Source organism: Patagioenas fasciata, chromosome W (assembly GCF_037038585.1).
Source record: "Patagioenas fasciata isolate bPatFas1 chromosome W, bPatFas1.hap1, whole genome shotgun sequence".
Lineage (NCBI taxonomy): Eukaryota > Metazoa > Chordata > Aves > Columbiformes > Columbidae > Patagioenas > Patagioenas fasciata.
In genome coordinates, this window is record NC_092559.1 from 42,867,992 (window position 1) to 42,881,674 (window position 13,683).

The window sequence follows — 13,683 nt, forward strand, 5'->3', positions numbered from 1 at the left end:
CTTTAGTCGTCGTGAAGGTGAGAATATTTTAACCTGGCTGCTGCGATGCTGGGACAATGGGGCAGAAACAATTGAATTAGAAGGTGGTGAAATCAGGCACTGGGATCTCTGTCAAAAGATTCCACCACTGATAGGGCAATTTCAAGAGACTCTAATGCCACTACTCTCTGGACCCGACTCTTGGCAGCTATGAAAGTAAGATTTCCCTACAAGGAAGATTGTATATCCAAGTTAGGGAAATGGAATACTATGGAGAGAGGTATCCAGTTCCTGAGAGAATTAGCAGTGCGAGAGATCATCTATTTTGGACCAGACAACCAAGAGGGGACAGACCCAGACAGAATCAATTGTACACGACCTCTGTGGCGCAGATTTGTACAAAGTGCACCACCTGCATATGCTAAGTCATTGGCAGGAATGGTCTGGTCAGCTAGAGGTGTACAAGATATTACTGAAGTGATTGACCAGCTCCGGAACTTTGAGGACAGCCTTGCTGGTTCTCTGTGGGCTTGTGTCTCTGCTGTGGAGAAACTGTGTGAAAAATCTGATGACCGGTTTGAAAAGTTGTTGCAAGAAATCAAAGAACTCAGAGAAGACACGTACCATTCACGACCTGCACAAACCTATGTTTCAGCTATTAGGAAAAGACGTTTCCAATCTCGAGAGAGAGGGCAGAGACAGCCCACAAAAAGAGGTTCACTGTGGTTCTTCCTACATGAGCAGGGAGAAAACACGAATAAGTGGCACGGAAGACCTACCTCAGAACTTCAAGAACGAGTACGTGAGATAAAAGGAAAAACTCCTAAGAAGGTGGCTGCTCCAGTTTACAAAAGGGGCAGAAGACATTCTGATGCTCTTGAAGGAACCTCTAATTCACACCCAGAGACTGTGCAAAACAGGAATTAGAGGTGCCCTGCCTCCAACCAGGTGGAGGAAAGGGATAACAGAGTTTATTGGACTGTACTTGCACTGAAATCAAACAAGTGAAACGGTTAAAGCCTGTATGGTATGGGGGGTGATGGTTAAAGTATAAGTATGGAGAAGCTTGGCAGATTGATTATATTACACTTCCACTGTTGGGAAGTAAAATGTGGGAAAGCAAGATGTGCAGTTCCAGCCATCTGGATGATAAAGAAAGATCAATACTAACATGACCATCCGGATGGTCGAAGACATAATACTAACATAATAATATGTAAAGGGCCTTGGACAGATTACTTTGAAGTACATTTCTCGTAACTGTAAAAAGTTATAGCCCAAACTCGTGAGAATGGTATCTCGGGCCAGATAACCGCCCCCAAGTGCATGGGATGTGTGAATGTCCTTGGGCCTGGTCTGTGAATGAGTGGAAAAACAAGTGAGACAAATATCACATGAATTTAGTGTGTTCTTAATAACAATTAGTGGAAAAACACCTTTTTGTAAACATCTTAGCATCTTAGTCCAGACCTGTACCTGTAAATCCTATGGTCAATGGTGAATAAAGAAGGTAGCCTAAGCCTAGGCCTAGGTCAGCTCTCTGCCTGGCCAGGCTCTGCACTCCTTCCTGAACAAGATCTTTGCCTCTGCATGAATTTCTGTCTGCGTCCTGGTATGCGTTGTTCCTAATCGCCGCGTTCCACAAACACGTCAAGGTAAGCACTATGTACTTACAATGGTGGAAGCAACCACTGGATGGTTGGAAACATATGCCGTACCTCATGCTACAGCCCGAAATACTATCTTGGGCCTTGAGAAGCAAGTCCTTTGGTGACACGGTACGCCAGAAAGAATTGAATCAGACAATGGTACTCATTTCAAAAACAGTATTATAGACAATTGGGCCAAAGAACATGGTATTGAGTGGGTATATCCTATTCCATATCATGCACCAACCTCTGGCAAAATTGAAAGGTACAGTGGTTTGTTAAAAACTACATTAAAGGCACTTGGTGGTGGAACCTTTAAAAACTGGGATTCACATTAAGCAAAAGCTACTTGGTTGGTCAACACTAGGGGATCAACCAATTGAGCCGGGCCTGGTCAATCAGAAATTCTTCGTACTCTAAAAGGAGATAAAGTCCCCAGAGTGGTTTGTCCCATATTGAGTGCACACCCCTGGGCTGGCATTCTAAACAATCTAAACCGTCCTCGACACCCCCAAAAAGTGATGGATGTCCTACCCTGTCGGGCAGAGGGGGGAGACCCAAGACAGCCCCTGCCCTATCACTGTTGGGTAGAGGTAGGGGACCAAAAAGATGATGAGGGTTAGAAGCAAGTTCCAGTTTGGTGCCACGGGCAACCCCCCTCCCTAACTGCTTTGCTTCTCCAGATGCTCCTCCGTAATAAGTTCGAGGCCCTGGATCTTGAAGAAGAGGTAGGTGAGGATGTGGTGCAAGGCCCACCTACGAGGTCACATAGGAAGAGGTAGTTGACTCCACGCCTCAAGACTGCCTCTGATAAGAAAGAAAGAAGGGTAATTGCAGTAGGCGATTTCCTTCTGGGAGGAACAGAGGGCCCAACATACAGAGTTGACCCTCATCATAGGGAAGTTTGTAGTCTACCAGGAGCCCGTATCAGGGATATCACCAAGACACTTCCCTACCTGGTGCACCCAATAGACTACTAGCCACTGCTGATCTTCCAGACAGGTGGGGAGGAAGCTGCATCCCGTAGTCTGAGGGGAATGAAGAAAGATTTCAAGGTCTTGGGAGGGTTGGTGAAAGAGTCTGGGGCACAAGTGATTTTCTCTTCCCTCCTTCCATTTTTGGGTGACTATGTGGGATGGAATAGAAGAATTCAGTCCATAAATTATTCGCTACAAGACTGGTGCTACAGAGAGGACTTCGGATTGTTTGATAATAGCTGGTTTTATAAGACACCAGTCCAGACAGTGATACGTGGGAAAGGTTTATCTCACAGGGGCAAAAGGATACTGGGACAGGAATTAGCAGGGCTCATTTGGAGAGCTTTAAACTAGATTTGATGGGGGATGGGGTTGTAGCTGGGCTTGCACCAGTGGGGCAGCACTGTAGTATTGAGGCCTCCCTAGGGTGAAACTGGTGTACTCAACTCACTCCGTGAAATGCCTGTACACCAATGTGTGCAGCATGGGGAAAAAGCAGGAGGAGTTAGAAACCTGTGTTAGGGCAGGAGATTATGATCTGGTGGCGATTACAGAGACATGGTGGGACAGCTCACATGACTGGAATATGGTCATGGATGGCTATGTCCTTTTCAGGAAAGACAGACCAGCCAGGCGTGGTGGTGGAGTTGCTCTTTATGTGAGAGAGCAACTACAATGTATTGAGTACTGGGGCAGATGAGAAGAGAGTTGAGAGTCTGTGGGTGAAAATTAAGGGGCAGGCTGACAGGGGTGATACTGTTGCGGGTGTCTATTATAGGCCACCAGAGCAGGGTGAGGAAGTTGCCGAGGTCTTCTACAGGCAGCTGAGAGTGGCCTCACAGTCACAGGCCCTGGTTGTCGTGGGGGATTTTAACTTCCCTGATGTTTGCTGGAAGGACTACTCAGCCAGACATCCACAGTGCAGGAAGTTCTTCCAGTGCATTGACCATAACTTCCTGATGCAAATGGTGGATGAGCCAACTAGGAGAGGAGCACTGCTGGACCTCATTCTCATTAACAAGGAGGGTGTGTTTGAAGCAGTAAAGGTTGAGGGATGCCTTGGTTGCAGCTACCATGAAATGGTGGAGTTCAGGATCTCATGTGGCAGAAAGAGAATAGCAAGCAGAATTGCAACCCTGGACTTGAGTAAGGCAAACTTAGGCCTTTACAAGCAATTGCTAGGGGAAATCCCATGGGCAAGGCTGCTTGAAGGTAAAGGGGTCCAAGATAGTTGTTTAGCATTCAAGGACTGTTTTTTCCAAGCTCAAGATCAGAGCATCCCGACACGTAGGAAGTCAAGGAAGGGAGCCAGGAGATCCGTGTGTTTAAGCAGGGAACTGCTGCGCAAGCTCAAGTGGAAGAGGAGAGTTTACAGATCGTGGTAGAAGGGGCTGGCCACTTGGGGAGAATATAAGGCTGTTGTCAGAGGATGTAGGGAGGCAACTAGGAAAGATAAGGCCTCCTTAGAATTCCACCTGACGAGAGGGGTCAAGGACAACAGAAAGAGCTTTTTCAAATACATGGCAGATAAAACTAACACCAGAGGCAATGTAGACCCACTGATGAACGAGGTGGGTGCCCTGGTGGCAGAAGATACAGAGAAGGCAGAGTTACTGAATGCCGTCTTTGTCTCTGTCTACTCTGCCAGAGGCTGTCCTGAGGAACCCTGTACCACTGAGGGCCCAAAGGAAGTCAGGACAATGGTGGAGTCTGCCTTGATTGATGAGGATTGGGTTAGGGAACAATTAAGCAATCTGGACATCCATGAATCCATGAGTCCAGATGGTATGCATCAGTGGGTACTGAGGGAACTGGCTGAAGTTATTGCTAGGCCACTCTCCATCATCTTTGCTAAGTGTTGTGAAATGGGAGAGGTTCCTGAGGACTGGAGGAAAGCAAATGTCACTCCGGTCTTCAAAAAGGGTAAGGAGGACCCGGGTAACTATAGACCAGTCAGCCTCACCTCCATCCCTGGAAAGGTGATGGAACAGCTTATCCTTGGTGCCATCTCAAAGCATATCAAGGATCAGAGGGTCTTTAGGGACAGTCACCATGGCTTCAACCAGTCATGCTTGACCAATCTCATAGCCTCTTATGAGGACATAATGAGGTGGATAGATTGCGGCGATGAGGAACGACGCACACTGGGACACAGACCAAGATGCACACACAGGCAGAGATCTTGTGCAGGAAGGAGCGCAGAGCCGGGCAGAGCAGAGAGCTGAGCCAGGCTGAGGCCCTCTTTATTAGCCTTTGATAATTTATAGGATTTACAGATACGGATCTGGACTATGATGTTTTATCAATAATTGTTATTAAAAACACACCACACTCATATTACGTCTGTTTCAGTTACGTTCCCACTCATTCACAGGTCAGGCCCAATGACATTCAGACATCACATGTACTTGGGGACATTTATCTGGCCCGAGATAACATTCTCACTAGTCTGGGCTATCACTTTTTACAGTTATGAGAAACGTACTTCAGCACAACCTGCCCTTTATATTTTGACTAGTTCCTATGATCTAATTATGTCAGTACTACTTCTTCTTTGACCATCCGGATGGTCATGTTAGTATTCCTTTATCATCCAGGTGGCTAGAACTGCACATCTTGCTTTCCCATGTCTTTGCTTTCCCATATACATGGTGGCAAAGCAGTGGATGTGGTCTACCTTGACTTCTGTAAAGCATTTGGCACAGTCTCACACAGCATCTTGCTGCTAAAATAAGGCAGTGTGGTCTGGACGATCGGGCAGTGAGGTGGACTGTGAACTAGCTGAAGGAAAGAAGCCAGAGAGTCGTGGTCAATAGGGCAGAGTCTAGTTGGAGGCCTGTGTCTAGTGGAGTGCCTCAGGGGTCAATACTGGGGCCTGTATTATTCAATATATTCATCAATGATTTGGATGAGGGAATAGAGTGCACTGTCAGCAAGTTTGCTGATGACACCAAACTGGGAGGAGTGGCTGACACGCCAGAAGGCTGTGCTGCCATCCAGCGAGACATAGACTGGAGAGTTGGGCAGGGAAAAATGTAATTAAATATAGCAAGAGCAAGTGTAGAGTCTTGCATCTGGGTAGGAACAACCCCAGGTTTGGGTATAAGTTGGGCAATGACCTATTAGAGAGCAGCATAGGGGAAAGGGACCTGGGGATCCTGGTGGACAGCAGGATGACCATGAGCCAGCACTGTGCCCTTGTGGCCAAGAAGACCAATGGCATCCTGGGGTGTATTAGAAGGGGGGTGGTTAGTAGCTCGAGAGAGGTTCTCCTCTCCCTGGTGAGACTGCAACTGGAATACTGTGCCCAGTTATGGGCCCATCAGTTAAAGAAGGACAGGGAACTGCTGGAGAGAGTCCAGCGCAGAGCAACGAAGATGATAAAGGGAGTGGAGCATCTCCCTTATGAGGAAAGACTGAGGGATCTGTGTCTCTCTAACTTCGAGAAAAGAAGAAGATGAAGAAGATGACGAAGAAGACGACAATGACGACAATGGAGGGGTGACCTCATTAACATCTGGGAAAAAGGAGATTGAGCCCCTGTTTGTCATGTTTGTTTATTATATTTCTTAATGAGCTCATGAAATACAGTTTAGCTCACAGAGTACATTGTCCTGTAAATTTGAGAGATCCGAATGGACCTTGACACCCCTATCACTGAGTATCTGGAGCACCTCCTGTCCTGTGCCCCCCAGAACTGCTGGCTCAGACCACACAAACAATAAGGAGCAGGGGGACACAGACAGTCCCAGCATCCCCGCCACTACAGAGCATCCTCAGGCTGGGCATTTGGAGGGGGACCCCCATGTCCCGGGCATCCCAAGCCCCATGGGGGTGTGCAGTGAGGGAGTGGGAATATCCTTCAGCCCATCTGTTCACTACTGCTCCAAAATGTGGGGACAGTCCCACTGCTACCCCATCTGCCCCCCAGGGCAAAGCATGGTCCCAACCCTCCTCCATGGAGGGAGAGCCCTGGCATGGCCCATCCTCTCCTGGTGCCTGCAGCAACTGACATGCAGCCCCCATCCCTGTCCCCAGGCACAGGTGGGTTCCAGCAAAAGGTGGCAGTAGTGTGGCTAGAGTATGAGCTCAGAGGAATGCACCACAGCCTTCCTGCCAAAGCAAACCCTGCTGCTATGGCTCTACCTTCCCAATACCATCCCAGGCCCTCACCAGCTGCCACTGTGCCACAGCTGCCCTGTTCTGTCTCCTCACACCCACTCATGCTGGAGTGATAAAGGACTCAGCATTCTGATTCACTGTGAATCACGCAAAGCCATTTATTACAGAAACAAGCCTCCTTATATACGCAACTATTCTCTAATCACGCGTCCACGCTCCAAGCATGGATTCGCTAAATGAGTATCACGGGCAGTCCACACGCTGGAGCCCCACCGATGATAGGTCCGACGACTCACGCTGAGGCCCTGTTAATGAAGAAACGCCCCTCTTTCTCACAGCAGATTCTGTTCTCAGCTTCTCAAAGTGGCCTTGAGATTCCTTTGGGCCTGACTAATTCAACAACATATCTCCATCTAACCAAAGCCCTCCACAATTCCCCCTTTTTGTTCTTGAATTAGTCAGGCCCATTAAACAGCATGCTGAATCGTCCTTGAAATACACTGCAACATAGAACATGTGATTAACAACATAATTACAATTACATATAATGTAATTAAGATCAAAGAACTACCCACTTATTCCAAAACTTATAAGCTATATGTCAAACCTCAACTTTACTATGGCAATCTTATTAATGTACTGTTCTAGTTTGCCTAAAGCACTTATTAATAGATTCAGAATAAACAAACAAGTTAATACAACACAACCATAATCCTAATGTTAAAAGTAGAACATTTATAACTGCTTGATTTTGTAGATTTTGTAGGCATGTCTCATAATGTTACCTCATTTTTGCATGGAGTATCTAAGTGTAATATCACCCTTTTGGCTCTCCTGCTGATTGTTCAAATTGCCATTCTCCACAGAAGGTACACCACCTGCTTGCTAATAGGCTTCTAGACCACCAGGTCTGTGAGCATCTATAACACTGAATTAGGAGCCATGGTTTACATGTGAAACAGTCCTCACAACTTATCTCCCTCCTGTCCATCTGCATCCATCGAATCTTTGTTGTCTTTATTCAGCCATGGCTTGACCCATTTCGCGGGAATCCACTTCAATCCTTGGTCTGTAATGACACAAACATAACCTTTTCCCCAGGTTATCAATTGATGTGGCTTTTTCCATTGACTAGTGATATGGCCATAACTAATGTAGGTTCTTTCTGATTTAGCATGGTTTTGGGTCATACTTGCAAAGTATTTCATCACATACAATCCTTTTGACAATTGGGTTTGTGCTGTTTCCTCCACTCCCCCCTTTTTTTTAAAACCAACAAACAAACAAACAAACAAAGTTCAGAATCAGATACACACGTTGGATCTTGACTACGTACTCAAAATCACAAATCAAATTTAGAGGTTCCTCCTTAAAAAGCTCTAAGTAATTTAAAGCTGTGCCAAGTTCTGCTAATTGGGTTGAACCTTCAATAATTGTTACAGAATGATGCCAATCGTTATCTTCACACCAAACCACTACAGCTTTATGAGACTTCCCAGAACCATCAACAAAAACTGTGCAAGTATGTAGGATCAGTCCAAATACAAGTATGGTCTATGACCTGATGTTAAAGACTTGCAGGTTCTGCAGCAATTTACATTTCGGCATGCCAAAAGCTGTGCTGTTAAGAAAATCAGCTAGTGCAATTTACAAGGACATAGATTACAAATAAAAAAAAAAACAGAATTAAATTTCACAAATGGTACATATATGACAAAAGGCTCATGGTCTTTTAAGACTTAAATTCATTCCCTCCATTTTCTTGATCAGAGTGACAATTGATATATAACAGTCGGTATATCAATCTGCTAGCAATCTCATCATACTGTCCCACAATAGCCACAGGTTGTTTCATAGACAAATCTGCAAGTCCAATCGAATGCAGTCAGCCTGTAAGGTTGTCATAAATTTATTCCTCAAAGTTTCTAACTCCATTTTGGTTGTCATATATATTGGATATTGTTTTCCCTTACCGGATCAAAGTCCTGTTTCAGATCTATCAGTGTAATATTTGCTTTATTGAAACATTGGCTGTTAATACTAGTGGAAATACAGCATTTGAAATTTCCTTGGAGATTTCTCGCTTGCAGCAAGCAGATCTGCACCATCCAAGCAGCTTCTTGTAGGACATGCAACTAAACAGAATTCTCAGAAAACGTTATTTGAGCTTACAATTTACTTAACAAATCCTGACCCAAGAGAGGTATAGGACTTTCTGGCAACTACAAGAATTCATGTATTAAAACTTTGTTCCAAATTTGGCATTCTATTGGTCTCAAAAAACAGCCTTTCTTTCGTTCTCTCCCATGACCTCAAAAACTAGCATGGTGAATTTACTAAGAAGTCTCTTACAACCAGTTACCACAGAATAAGTCTATTAAAAAAAAAATAATTGGTTTAATTTCCCAGCTTCATTAGAACTATGGACCCACTGGTAATGCCTTTAAATTTCAAACCTCAGACTCCTATATGCAGTATTACAGTTCTCTAGCAGTAATATTGCTTGGGGGGGGGGGAATAAAATCTCCCTCTCACCCCCATCTGAGATGGCAGGATCTCCAGCCCAGCATGAAAACAAATCAGTTCAACTCCACATTAAACCAACCTGGCTGCACTCCACACCCAAATCAGTACCAGCCTGACCCAGAGAAGCACTGAGCACTCTGACCTCCCCAGAGCTGACCAGTGTGAAAAGACTGACTTCAGCAAGGAGGTAAAATTATGAGCTCTTTCCCCAGATGTGCCAAAACCTAGGAAACAAGACAGAAGCAAAAAGAAACATCACCAACAACCCCTGATATCAAGCCAAGAAGCAACACAGTACCACAACAAGGATGGATGACAATACTCTGGGAAAAAAAAAGATAGAGCGGGGAGAGTAAACCCCCCTTTCTCTGCTTAGCAGCGGGAAAACAGGTTTTTCCAGTTTTTTTTTTTTTCTTCTTTCTCTTCTTGCTGCAGTTCAGATGTAGCCAAGGCCACGCAGCTGGCATAATCGCTGGTAGGAAGTGGGAGGCTCTGGCAAACTCCTCGGTTACAATGAGCTGAGTTTTATACACGATTCCAATTAGCTCAACAGTTGTTACATTCCTCAGCCCCATTTACCTTTCACAATTTAAAGATGTCAAAATACAGTATATTAAACATCAATCCATTATTCCATTTTCCTAGATCCAAATCAGTTCACATTCCAGCAACTTTTAAATACAACTTCATACAATAACAAATTCACATCCATCATAGCATTTAGGTGTTTGTTTGTTTCTTTTCTTTTTTTCTTTTTCCTTTTTTTTTTTTTTCAATGCAAAGCAGAGTTTAACAATTTAAATTCTTTTCTGATCTCAAAATTACTAGATGACAATATAAGCAATTACTCTAATGCACAAGGATGCACCCTAAGAGGGAGCAAGGTGGAATTTTAGCAGTGAAATTTTAGCAGTGGAACTGGTTCCCATTTTGTAACTATCTCCCTAAACAAAATTGTTTTTGTACCAAATACAAATATGCAAATTAAAATACTGAACTCAGATATGAAAACCAAATACCAAGTTCAAATATGCAGATGGATCACAGTTACACTAATTTAAGACAATCTCTCAATTTTTGCATTGCACCTCTGAACTGCTCACTGCTCAGCCAGGCAGAGGTATCGCTGGGTCTCCCTGACAAAACAGGTCAGTGCGCGCTGGAGCCCAATTGGCACCTGCCCCCCCGCCACTGCAGCAAGCTGGACTGGGCAAGGTTTTTATCAGTGTCTCATCTGGTGCGCTACAACTGTTATCCCAAAACCAGGATTCTTTACTTGGTGTGCATACAAAAGAGCCAAATCCAGCACATCGAGATGAGACACAGCCTATCACAGAGTTGCGCAAGGCTGGATACTGAAATAAAGCTAGCGTGCTAGAAAGACAAAATAACAGCTACTACACACGAAATTTTACCATCACATTCACACAGTAAAGAACTAAATTACTCATGATCTTCTGTATTATCACAAAATGCACATTTTGAGTCAACGGATTCTCATGATTTAACAGACTTATCGTACCATATAACAAAGACCTACCAAAATTGCAACATGCTTAAACAGATACCCACAAAGAAAACAGTTTAATAAGGAAAGCATCTTGCAGACTTCAGCAAGTTTTCTGACCTGTGTGTTATCAATTAATTCTCTCTCAGCTTGTTGAAGTTCAAATCGCCCTGCCTGTAATACTGTCTGAAATGATTTAATGATTTCTTGTCCGAGTGCTTTCCTATGTTTTAAAACACCTCCCAATACTGATTTTTTAGGAACACAACTGAAAATAATCATTCCTGACCCCATCTTGCAAGTAAAAACTTTGAGAAGAGGGAGGGAGGGGGGGAAGCACAGGGCTGCTTGCAGCATGAGTGGGAAGAGCGGGGAGAAGGTTTTACGGCGCACTTAAAAACAACTAGTAAAACAATTAAATCACATTCCTGACAAGCTGCTTGATTTTCAGAGAGGCAGTACACAGGAGCACATAATATGTACTGTAAAACTCGCAGATAACATGTTGATAGCAAACATTAGCATTCTCTACTGCTATTTTCAACACCAGTGCTTCCTTAACTTCTAAGTTTTCAACCTGCTTATTGATGGCCTCTTGAAGGTGGTCAATAAATTGCATGTAATTTTCATTGGGACCCTGATTAATAGTTGCAAATGATTTGGCTGCTTTGTTGGTTTCAGGCACCTCTCTCATAGCTTGATATTGCTGACTGTTGGATTCACTAATAGCTGATCTAATCTTTCACACAGTTCTTTTGCCCAGTTCTTATCCGGCGACTCCTTCTGCTCTTTCGTGGAAGTTGGAGGGTTAAAAGGCGGTAAAAGCAGATACAAATTGGTAAAAGGACTTGTCTATGACTTTAGCATTCTCAGCTTTCACAGGTTCTTTGGGCAAGTTGTCTGATTCCAATCCTTTGGACTTGCTGTTCTCATCAAGGTTGGGTAATAGTGTAGGAGGACACCCGCTCGGCATTTTTCCTCCCCCCGCCCCGGACTGCTGAGCTATCAGGGGTGCTGAAAGCACAACAGGGGATGGAGTAGAGAAGGTATCAAAGACACAAACCGGGTGAACTTCACAGTGACTTTCAGGATACTTATCAGGCTGCAATGCTACAAAAACTCCAGCAGCAGCAGACCGTTCAGCCTTAAAATCTTTTATAAGTTTCCATGTAGTTACTAATGATTTAGCTTCTTTATCATCTCCATTGCTGACTTTATCCCATAATTTCTGCCCTATATCATCCCAAAGTTCAGTTTTAAAAACCTTCTCAGCTTCTGTCGGATAGCCATTAGTTCTACACCAAACCAACAGTCTACGTATGTTACTTTCTTCATATTTAAGTCCTCTCATAGAGAGAATATGCAGGAGGAGTTTAACTATGGCTTGTTCCTCAGAGGATATGTTTTGCCCCATAATTTCACTCTTCCCTCCTCCTGCTCCCAGCCGCTCACCTTTTCCGGTGATTTCTTCAACAAATTTATCTGCGGAACATCCGTACGCCTCCGCCCGGTTCTCAGTCCAGCTGATCCGCCTCCGGCTGGGCCGTTCCAGGCTTTTCCCCGATCGTAGTGAGACACCATTCAGAGTATCACGTCGGGGTCACCATTTGTTGGAGCGATAAAGGACTCAGCATTCCAATTCACTGTGAATCACGTAAAGCCATTATTACAGAAACAAGCCTCCTTATATACGCAACTATTCTCTAATCACACGTCCACACTCCAAGCATGGATTCGCTAAATGAGTATCACGGGCAGTCCACACGCTGGAGTCCCACCGATGATAGGTCCGACGACTCACGCCATGCTGAGGCCCTGTTAATGAAGAAACGCCCCTCTCTCTTTCTCACAGCAGATTCTGTTCTCAGCTTCTCAAAGTGGCCTTGAGATTCCTTTGGGCCTGACTAATTCAACAACATATCTCCATCTAACGAAACCCCTCCACACACTCAGACCCTTGCCCCATGCCATGTCCAGAACCCTGGGGTACAATGTTCCAGTATGTTCTGGGCAGCCGTTCCCAACCTAGGCTGAGCTTGATGCCGGGGTCTTCCCTGGCTCCCCCCAACCTGTGTGGCACTCCAGGCCAGAGTGAAGGAGAGGTCAGGGGATGGAGGGGTTTGGGGAAGGCAAAAAATAGTTTGCAGCGACTCTCATATTTACATTTGGGATTATGTATTTACATGACCCCATGGGGCTATATACAGGGATGGGGGAGATTGGGCGGGGGGGAGCCACAACATTGAAGCCTGCCCTGGTGTGGTTGAGGGGCCAGTCCCAGCAGGAGCCTCTGTTTCTCCCCTGCCCCAGGAGGGGGTGATGTGTCACAACTTCTGCCAGGAGCTAGGTACCAATAAGAGACTGCAAAGTGCCCTACGGGGCAGCTAGGTCCTGAGAGCAGCTCAGAGACAGCTGAGCCACTGGGGAGAAGGCAGGGGGGCCAAAGATCCCAGAGGATGAGGGGATATGGGGTCCCCCGGGCTGGATTGGGGCTGGTTCCCCCCTCCAGTGAAGGCTGCAGAGGCAGTTGGACTTTGCTGGTACTGATGAAGAGGGGCAGATGGTGCCATGGCCACTGGCCCACTCAAGCCCTGCTGAAGCAGAGGGGCTGCAGTGGTAGGGGGAAGCTGCAGTGGCAGGGGGCCCTGGTCCATCCCAGGGGCCAGGTGCTGGGAAGCATAGCGGCCCACTGGGGTTGGGGACTCCACCACCGGGATCAAATGACTTTGGGGTCTTTCCTCTCACCCAGCAGCCAGTACATCTACATCTTCCCCTTGCTCTGGGGGCCAGAGGTGGGCGGTGAGACCCTCCCCAGCTCCCGGTGCTGCCTCTCGGGTGCTATGCCCAGCATCGAGTGGGACCGAAGGTCCCAGCCCCCACCTGTCCACCCAGTACATGACCCTGTGGCAGGAAGACAGCCCAA